Source organism: Diabrotica virgifera, chromosome 6, assembly GCF_917563875.1.
Source record: "Diabrotica virgifera virgifera chromosome 6, PGI_DIABVI_V3a".
Taxonomy (NCBI): Eukaryota; Metazoa; Arthropoda; class Insecta; order Coleoptera; family Chrysomelidae; genus Diabrotica; species Diabrotica virgifera.
In genome coordinates, this window is record NC_065448.1 from 60,026,330 (window position 1) to 60,037,603 (window position 11,274).

At 32.3% G+C, this 11,274-nt stretch overlaps 1 long non-coding RNA gene across 1 annotated transcript; it reads right to left on the reverse strand.

The window, feature by feature from the left end:
* Positions 1–1,265: 1,265 nt before the first annotated feature.
* Positions 1,266–2,959, reverse strand: LOC126887069 (uncharacterized). Its single transcript, XR_007698944.1, has 2 exons — positions 2,552–2,959; positions 1,266–2,080 (listed from the first exon to the last, which is right to left on the reverse strand). It is a non-coding gene; the product is annotated as an uncharacterized LOC126887069 (long non-coding RNA).
* Between the last annotated feature and the right edge of the window lie 8,315 nt (positions 2,960–11,274).

Consider the following 11,274-nt stretch of genomic DNA (forward strand, 5'->3'; position numbering starts at 1 on the left):
GCGTAAGATCCTCTAGTGTCTCATTTATTCCTTGTTGTTGTTCCAGGAAAGGAATAGCTGCAGCTGAAATCTGACGGAAACTCCTATTTCCTTGCTCTTGTTTAAGAGCACCACGCAATAGACTGCGTTTTTTATCACATTTAGCGGATTCTTCAACCTCTATTTCTCTTATCCTCAACTCATAATCTACCTCCTTAACTAATAAATGCTCTGGCTGAAAGGTACACATGATGGTAGGAAAAATTTAGTAACAATAAGCCCAACCCAAGAACGACAAACCGAACCCAACCCAATAAACTAACGACCCAATTAACCGACAATCTAAGCTGCTAAACTAACGACCGAATAAACCGACAAACCAAATATAACCGAGATATATATTTGGGGTAGATATTTAAAATACTTTAAGTAACTGTTTAAACGAAAATGTATATAAAAAAAATGAAAACTTTATAAATTATATATAGGTATGGTAAGCAAAAATTTAACTAACTGTAGTATATTGTGGCTGCACCTAAATCAGAAGTAGTAATGTACCTAGATATCAAAAAAAAAATAAATCATTCAAAATTTTTCAAAATAAATATCCAGGTATCACCAAACCGACCAGACCGAAATGTCAACCAATATACCTGTTCAAATATTATCCTACTCACGATTTACAATTATTATTTTAAATAAATTAAAATAGTACCAATACAGCAATACAAGTGCACTAGTGTATTTTCCAAATAACGTACAAAAGGAATCAAAAAAAATATCTCTATATAATTACAAAATATACAACAATGAACCAGAAAGATACTTACTAGAAAAATTTACAATAAGCAACAAAATAAAGAAAGGTACTGTCTTACTGAAAATCGGGCTCCACGTTGGCGAGCGTCAATTGTAACAAAAACGAGGTTTTGTTGTGGCAGAATAGATATAGCTTTAAAGGATAATTACTTATTTATGGAAGTTTCCTCAAAATAGGCTAGCTGGAAATTGAAGAGACTAAACAGTAGGGCTCAGGGAAGGATCAGGCCGTATTTGCACGCCCTAGTAAGACGGTACCTAATGAAATACTGGAATGATAAAGAAAATAAATGAATATAAGGAGTAATGAAAAGAAAGGGAACTACTGACCAAGAAGATATTCAGAAGTAGTGTTGAGCGCCAGGGAAGAATTTTATAAATTCTTCTCCACGTGACCTATATTGCTGTACCTAACTGATACTATTAAAATGGTACTATTAAAATGGTAGGATAATAAAACATATAAGTATGTACAACCACATTTAATAAAAAAAACCTATATACCCTATATACAATTTTTACACTAGCTAATTATCCGACGTACTAGGCTAGTACACTGCTGTCGATAATGCAGGTTTTACAGTAGAAAAAAAATATGTAATGAATTTAGTATGAATAAGTATTTACCTTAACAACTTATTATTAATGAGGGTTACAATATTGGTTGACAATACCGTATCTAATCGGAGGTGACAACATCCGACAACTGGAATAAATATTATTAAATAGGATATGACCTAGATACTGTGCACATTATCTTACATATGGTTTATAAATCCCAGGCTATTTTAAATAAATTAAATAAGGGTGAAATATAATAAAAATTGTTGAAAATATTGAATATTATGTTAATTATGGTTAAGGAAAAACAATGAGGGTATATTATTATTAGAGTGATTTGAAAGTTATTGATACGAAGAGAAAAAAAATAGTAAAATTGGAAGTTATTATTAAAACAAATTGACATGCAAATTTAGTTATATAAAAACCTGTCCCTACAAAAAGTAGGCGGATTGCTTCTTCCAACCTTCGGTGAAGATGATGAGGGGAGAGCCAAATAAGGTATCCTCTGGTTCCCAACCCTAGGGAGGTACTCCACACCAACAGGAAGGTACGGCAAGCAGGTAGCTGCCCAGTATCGGAAAACTCAACTTTTATTCCACAAAAACCAAACAAAACATCCACATTCCATCCAAAATATCCCCAAAATGATTATGTATTCCAAAAAAACAAATTAAAGTATGATTGACTTAATTTTCCATCTTCTTATTTTCTTCCGTGGCTAAAAGCATAAGAATCTCCTATTAGCTGGTGTTCCTTAAGTACACAAAAAACAGGGCATATAAGAAAGGTATAAAAACCTTATAAAAATTTCCAGAAAAAAATTACCGAAAAAAGAGGAGCTATTGACATTTATAAGTAAGTGTCATTAACCTTGAACAAAAATGGAAATGTAAAGAAATGGAAGGACATATGAACCAAGAAGATATGTATATATTGCAATAAGGGATTACTTTATAGACGTAGATACTAAAAGGAAATGAAAAGTGTCATTACTTCAGAAACTACTTTGAACTGGAAATTTAATTTGAAAGAATTTTTCTTGTAGAAACATGAATTTGATAGTGAGATTGACTCGTTAAGACCTGATGTTTTATATTCATAGAATAACAATTATAATATTACTATAAGTATTGTATTGAGAATGAGAACCATGTTTTTTTTTTACAAGAATACTTAATAGCCGACTTACCCACTGTTTTCCAAAAGGAAACTTGGAAATAAAACTCTTCCTCTCACCGCACAAATCCCAAAACAAAAAATAGCTCCTTCCAAAATAAACCAATCTTATAATAAATGAATATTTTAACTAAATATTGTATTCTTTAAACAGTGACCACGGAAAAATTTACTTGTTCATCCAACCAGATTGAAAATTGAAGTGACAATCCTCTCCGATGGGCGATATGACATGCCCCTCCGTCGGAAGCCGTACAGCCACAAGCTAAGACCAGAATTCCCCAAGCGTAGTACCAACCTTCTATTATATTTGGTCACAAATCTAGGTAACCCGTTCTAAGCACGAACGCATAACTGGTTGCATACTTATTAGGTGGCTTATAGGAATAAATATAATAATATCGTAACGATGGCACTCATCGTTACACACTGTGCCGTAACTTATTAGTGGCACATGTTTCGACTGGGGCGCATCAAAATTTCCACTTATGGACGGGATAAATAAATTAAAAGGTACCCTCCCACACTCCCATAATTCAATTTTTTTTAATTTTTTTAAGTTATATGTAATTTAAAAATAACACTCAGTGTAATTTTAATCCACCACTCCGTTACACCTTCCCCACCATCAAAAACTTCATTTTTCGTTTTTATTTTTTTTTGTTTGTGTGATGCAATTTTAAAATTTCAAAAAATTGATAGGCCTAGTTGATTCTTTTACAAAACATGTCTATTTTTTTTATAGATACGTAGGTTAAGTGTCAAAAAATTTTTTAGAAAAAAGCGTAAAACTTATTTTTGAGATGGCTGGAGGTCTAATTTCTTTTCTGTCTTGTGTACTTTATCAAACACTACGTTTTTAATTTTCTTCAGATTTTTCAGTAAGGTTCGCCACTTTCAAAAATTTAAAAAAAAAACTGTTTTTATGGGGTTTTTGTGGATTTTTCCTAGTTTATAGACTTAAAAATAGATCAAGTCAATGTTTATTTTATAGGTTATATGTAAATTGAAGTAACTGAGTCCTTTGGAACACTTAAAATGAGGGAAATACGTAAAAAAACCCAAAAACCCCAAAAAACAGTTTTTTTTTTAATTTTGAAGGTGACGAATCTTACGGAACAATTTGAAAAAAATTGTAAATATAGTGTTTGATAAAATACACAAAATAGAAAAAAATTAAACCTCCAGCCATCTCCAAAAAAAAGGTAGACGCTTTTTTCCAAAAAAAAATAATTTTTTTTTTGAGGTTATGTACAAACGGTCAACCTACGGATCTATAAAAAAACATATGTTTTTTAAAAGCGTCAACCATGCCTATGAATTTTTTTTTAATTTTAAAATTGATTCCATCTCACCTAAAAAAAAAATAAAAACGAAAAATGAAGTTTTGATGTTGAAGAAAGGGGGAAGGGGTGGTGGGTTAAAATTATGTTGAGTCTTATTTTTTAATCAGATAGAACTTAAAAAATGAAAAAATTAATCCTGGCAGTGAGGGAGGGTACCTTTTAATTTATTTGTCCCGTCCATAAATGGAAAGTATGATGCGCCACTGTCGACGCATGTGCCACTAAAAAGTGACGGCACAGTGTTTGTACGTTTTCTTTTAGGTTCTACTATTTAAGTTATAGGGTCTTATCGTGCCTTAAATGATTAGCGAATTTCACCTATACCGGCTCCTAGTCTATAAGTTCTCTCAGATTGTTTTTCTTTTTTGAAGCTATGAAACTATTAGTCCAAATTTTGTTTTTTTTGCATCAACATCATGGCATCAACACTCCTAGTGAAGTGATTGCATTCCTTTTTGGGATTCCTCTTTGGGATATCCTGATACATTTGTTGCAAGGAATCTATCAGCATTACCAATTTGGTTTTAAAATTGGTTGTGTGACTTAGCATTTTCTACAAGTTTTCACCATTCCTTCCTGTTTTTGCTTGCGTTGCCCATTTTCTACCTCCCATCTTCTTAAGGTCATCGACTATCTGGTTCTCCCATCTGGTTTTTGGGTTTTCGTCGTGGTCTGCCTGATACAGGTCTTCATTTAGCCATTTTCTTGATAACTGCTTCTAGATTTCTCCTTTTTATATACCCCATCTATCTGAGTCTCTGTGCCTTGAGAAATCTGACCATGTCTTCTCTATTAAAAAGTCCTATTATTTAGTGGTTGATTAGTTTTATAAATTAATTATTACCTAAGTTTAGCGGGCCTGCTCTCCTTCGAATTTGTTTTTTCTAGGATCCTTAATATTTTTCATCTTTCTGTGTCAAACACATTACTCCAGCACCCTTTTCTTACTGGTCTAATTGTTGCTCTGTAAATTATCAGTTTAGTATTTTGAGTAAACTTTTTATCTTTGAGGAAACTGTATTTCCTGTAGGTTTTGTTTTCTACCTGGATTCTTTTATTGATTACTATGCCTCTAACATTAGTTTTATTAACTGAGACCCCAAGATATTTAAAGTATTCTACCTGTTCTAACTCATATGAACCAATATTTAAACTTGTCACATTAACTGAATTTTTCATGAGCATATTAGGTATTTTGTTGTGTTTTGATGTCTTGCTAAACCTTTTTTGGATGCTTCCTTGCAGAACTTCGCAGATTTTTCCTTTAAATTGTTTATGTTTCTGCTAATTAATGCTATATCTTCAGCATATGCGCCAAGTTGCGACGTCGATGCTTTAATAATTCTACCTTTTATTTCTGGAGTTCTTATTTCTCCTTGTATAGCGACATTAAAATAATAGTGATGTTGATAGAGAGTCGCCCTGTCGTGCACCAGTTGATATTTCTATATTTTTGGTGATTCCGTCATCTGATTTTATTGGTGCTGTCGATCATTCCACTGTCACTTTCGTAAGCTTTATACGAATCACTGGGATATTTAAGTTTTTCCTGTCTTCTATAAGTCGGGTCTTGTTAGGCTGTCAAAGGCTTTCTTGAAATCCATGAAAAATACGTGTAAGTCGATATTATGGTCGTAACACTCCTCCATTGATTGTGTGATTATGTATATTGCGTCTATTGTTGACCTTCCCTATCTAAATCCCTGCTGGTAGTCTCCTATTTTAGATTCAATGTATTTTGAAAATGTTTATCTGATTATTGATATCAAATTGTGCACCAGCTCTTTAACAATTTTACTCCTTTATAGTTGCATTTTGTGGTGTCACCTTTCTTTATAATCGGAAATATTCATCATTCTTCTTCTTCTTCTTCCTAAATCATTGTTAACTGGTTGTATATTTTTCGTTCTTCTTTAGTTCTTCTACACCTCATTTTATCAGCTCGTTTGGGATTTCGTCTGGGTCTGCTGTATTCTTTTGTTTTATATTTCTTATTACACTTAAAAAATCTCATATTGTGGATGATGGTAGATTTCGTTTTTATCATCAAATATGTTCCTTCTGTGCATTCTAGAGTACATAATTTCTCTAGCCTTAAATTATTCTTAGTAATATTTCTCCCATATTTTGGCATCAATCTTAACTTTTGGTTTCTTTTTGTTTTTTGATTTTCTATATTTAGATAGCTCTGCATTATTTTCGCTGTTGACTTTCAAGTCTTCCACACATTCATCAATCTATAGTTTTTGTTTGTATATGATTTGTCTGAGTCGTTCTTTCTTCTCCTGTACTCTTTTCCTATTCAAATATTTAAGAGTGGAGCAAATCTAGATATACTGCACTTACTCGACTGGAGCGAATAATATTCGTGAATATTATATGTAATACGGGTGTAACTTTGCTCATATTTTGCAAAGTCTTAAATAATCTTATAGAAAAGCAGATTTTCACAAAATCGATAAATACAATGTGACAAACAAATTATTTACAAGAAAAGTATTCAATGTAGATCTCTCAACTTGTTTTTCTTTCCTGAATCTTCAAAATGATTATGAGTACTAATTTTGGTTTTATTGCGCATACCTAATTTCGCATATATTATTTACAATTTGATTTTTCCCAAAAAATCATATGCAAACATATGGAAGAATATGCAAAAAACCGAAATGGTTGGGTCACAGACGACCCAACCTTTTGGTTCTAGTGTTGAGAGGACGTTGCGACTTTTTCTATAGTACCTACCTACAAATCAAAATAACTAATTAAATTTTTAGAATGTAGGATATAATTTAACGAATCGAAAGTTACTCTTTAATGGTAGGGGAGCAGAGCGGGGATTTTTGAAATTACTCGAGCGCGTCAGATTATCACATGGGGAGAAACCTTGCATCCTGTAAATGTACCTCTACCATATTGGCTTTTAATACAGCGGAGTTCGTTAAGGGGATCCGAAAAAAAAATAATCCTTAGAAAAACTCAAGCGTCAAATTAAGATAAGGTAAGTTAAGAACGTGCAAATCAGTGTATATTTAAAAAATCTGACGATTTTTGCGGTGCGTAAGGAAATGGGTGAATTACAAAATTTCACAAGAAAAAAGTGAATATTTCGCTAAATGGATGACAGATCGAAAAACAAAAAAATACGTGTTCAATATTTTTCAAAAATCTATCGAATGATACCAAACACGGCCCCCCACGAAGAGGGATGAGGGGTATATTATTTAAAATTTTAAATACGAACCCTGCGTTATTTCGCGAAATAAACATCAGATCGAAAAACTGAAAAATACACATATTCAATATTTTTGAAAAATCTATTGAATGGCACCAAACACAACCCCCACGGAGGTGGAGCTAGTGATTTTAAAATCTTAATTAGGAACCCCCATATTTTATTGCATATTTGGATTACTTACGTAAAAATAGGTAACTTATATTCGAGACATTTTTTGAACTATGGATAGATGGCGCTATAGTCAGAAAAGACGATTGTTGGAAATGGAAAATTAAATTAAAAATGGAAAATCCCCTCTAAAATGGAAAACTTAACTTAACTTTTTTTGGTTTTAAGACCTAATCTTCACAACCCAATAGATCCTCATAACGTTCGACTGTACATTTAGCATACTTTCCCCTACGATTATGTCTCCATGAATATTATCTTTTGAAAACATATTTTCAAAAATTTAAATACTTTTGTTCTCTTTAGTTCTTTTGTACTTACATATATATAGAGCTCCTCATAGAGCTTTAATTACAATATATTGTTACTACCCTTACCCGGCGAACTTCGTATCGCTTCAGAATTAAATGTTCTATATTTGCTAAGTTCAATTAATTTTTCTATAGACTAAATTAATTAAGTTTAATAAAAGTTCAAAAATTCACGTGGCAACAAAGTAACCATTATTGGAATGGATTGCACTCGTGTCGATTATTTTTATTGAAGGACCTTGTGATATAGATACTATATTTTTCGTTTCAATGAATGTTTATGTTTTCGTTTTTCGAAATGTCGAAATTTCGTTTATGTATTATACAAGGTGTTTCATTGGGAAACGGCAATATTTTAATGGTGAATAGAGGTTACTGAGGAGGTTCTAGCTATACTATACCTATGGCCTCTCTGATTTTTATATCCGAGCTACAGGATGTTTTTTCGATGTTCCTCATTCCTTTTTGTATCTGTAACTTCAGAACCACCTTGTATACCTATATATTATTTGATATTTGGTACACAATTTGGAATCCAAACCACCCAACTACTAATCACAAGAAAAATGTTGGGCTGAAACACCTTGTAAATTGAAATATAAAAGAGCACAAAAAACTGAGTTTAATGGTTCGCTTAAATTTTTTGTGCTAACAATTCAATTGCTTTAAATTTGAAATTATATAAAAAACTTTAAATCTAAGATTTAAAAGCAGGGATTATTACCTTTTAATAATAAATTATGAAAATTAATTAATAAACAAAAAATAATATGTGTGTACTTTGTACGCACGTAAGGAGTTATACTTTTATTATTATGATTTCTGCGAAATTAAATACTTTATTTATACAGTTTTTTAAATACTAAACTAATTTTAATACGTACTACTTAGGGATGGCGGTTGTTGACAAAACAACGGTTTTCGGTTATACCGGTTTTTCACCTATGGTTTAACCTGGCGGTTAAAACCGGTCAGAAAAACCGGTTATTCTAAAAACCGTTTTTCGGTTTTTTAGTCAATAGCCAATACCCAATAGGTTACATTTATATTGAGCTTTAGTTTGCGATACTCCATTCTAATCGATGTCAATCCATATCAGTATAGAAATCAGTCATCAATGTTGTCAAATCGGTTTCGGTCAGCTTAAAATTTTTCATTCGTGCGTGTGGAAGTAAAAATTTTTCCATTTTTTTCTGAATTCATTATTTTTTCCACTTATCCGGTTTTTCACTAGTTATTACTTTAAAATGAAAAAACCGGTTATAACCGGGACAAATAACAACCGGTAGAACCGATTATTGCCCAGTAAAAAAACCGGTTTTAAGTTATAACCGGTAGGTTCTTCCCATCCCTAGTACTACTTTCCAAAAGTTTTTATTGAGACAATACCAAAAATTAAAAAATATAAAACAGCCACACATTGAAAAATGCCACAAAGAAATAATTTCGGAAAAATTGTTGGTAAAAATTCTAATTAAATTCGTATTTTCTAAAACAAATTATTTAATATAATATACTTATACCTAATCATAAAATGTAAAAAAAATAAAAATTTGTATTGGGGATCGAACCCGTGTATATTAGCATGATATTAGCTTAGACAAGGCGGAAACGGCGGGTTCGTTGGGAAAAATATTTCCATGAGATATTTTTGCATAATCACAATCGTGAGACATCCCAGAAGAAGGTTCAAGAAGTCGCCCACCAGAAAAGTGGACCAATTTTTTTTTAACAATTTTTTTTTAATCAAATTGCAAAAATCAATATTTTGACCCGGACTAATTTTTTTTAGGTTTTTTGGACCATTCTGGACAAAAAAGGTTTCTTATAATTTTTCTCTAAAGTTGATCTTTTTCGAGTTATAAGCAAGTTAAAATTTGAAAAACGCGAAAATGGCCATTTTTAAGGCTTAATAACTCGGTCAAAAATTATTATTTTGAAAGTTAGAAAGTGACTAAATCAAAGTTTAAAGTCGCCGTTACATGATCCTGAAGAAATCTGTGTCAATAATTTACTACTAAGCTGTTATTTCTAATTAATAACAATGAGTGGTTGTATCGTATTGACGCTGCTGTAAATGTGAGTGCGAGTAAGATGCAAAATTGGACTGCTGGAATAGCTTCTCTCTCGCACTCAGCATTTACAGCCCCGCACACGTGCATGGCGCTTATTATTTTTACTTAAAAATAACAGCTTAGTAATAAAATAATGCCAAAAATTTCTTCAGGATCTTGTAGGGGGGGGGGGGGCTTCAAACTTTGATTTAGTCATATATTGACTTTCATAATAATAACTTTTAACCGAGTTATTAAGCCTTGAAAATCACCATTTTTCGATTTTTTCAATTTTAAATTGCTTATAAGTCGAAAACGATCAACTTTAGAGAAAAATTATAAGAGGCCTTTCTTGTCTAGAATGGTCCAAAAAATTAAAAAAAAATTGTTCGGGCCAAAAATATTGATTCTTGCAATTTGATTAAAAAAAATTGTTAAAAAAAATTGGCCCACTTTTCACTTGGGCGACCTTGACCTTATTCTTGAAGCGACCTTGAACCTCATTCTGGGATGTCTCACGAATGTGATTTTGCAAAAAAATCTCATAGGAATATTTTTCCCTTCGAACCCGCCCTTTTCGCCTTGTCTAGCTTCTAAATCAAGCACGTTAAAATGAAAAAGAATCAAGAAAAAGAAGAAGAAGAAGAAAATTTTAACTAACTTTGTCCTTATTCAATGTATTTTCTTAATCGGCGTACTAGTTAGTAGAAAATATGATTTCGCTCTGTTTAATAAATAATCATAATTATTCAGAATTATTATACCAATTTTATAAAATATGAACATAATTAATTTACACTCTTTTTCTTGCTAACTTTGAAATAAATTCGTTGAAGGATTAAAAATTCTCGTGTAGGTAGAATTCATCTTGTATTTCCCTTTAGAAACATGAAACGCAAATGACATATCCGGAGTAAACAAATGGTTTGGTTCCTAGTGTACTGGCTTTTCACTTTCCTAATCTCTTTCTGCGAACGTCGTAATATTGCGCGTTTCTCTTTTCCAGCTTAAATCCTTTTTTACCGGAATGTAAAGGGGAATGTTACTAGCATTTTAAAGCACTACACTGTAAACAATATTGTATCATCATTATGGCATCTACATTGCTGGCGCAGTGGTTGCCGCCCTCTTTGGGCTCTTTCGATTCATTTGTCGGGGAATCAGTCCGCATTCACATTTTGGTCTTAGAGTTAGTTGTGCGACTTGGCATCTTCTACAATATTACTCATTTTGTACATGTTTTTGCTTATGGTCGTCCATTCTCTAACCCACATCTTCTTAAGGTTAGCAATTATCTGGTTCTCCAATCTCGTTCTCGGTCTTGCTCGTGGTCTGTCTCATAGTGGTCACCATTTGGTGATTTTCTTGATATCTGCTTCTGGATTCCTTCTTTCTACATGCCCATCCATCTGGGTCTTTGTGGCTTGATAAATCTAACGACGTCTCCTTCATTCAAAAGTTCTTGAATTTTGTAGTTTATCAGTTTTATTAATTCATTATCACCTAGGATTAGCGGGCCTGCTACTCTCAGGATAATTTTTTTCCAGGATCTTTACTCTTTCTTCATCACTCTATGGCAAGTACATTATTTCACCACCATATGTGATTGATGGTCTAATTGC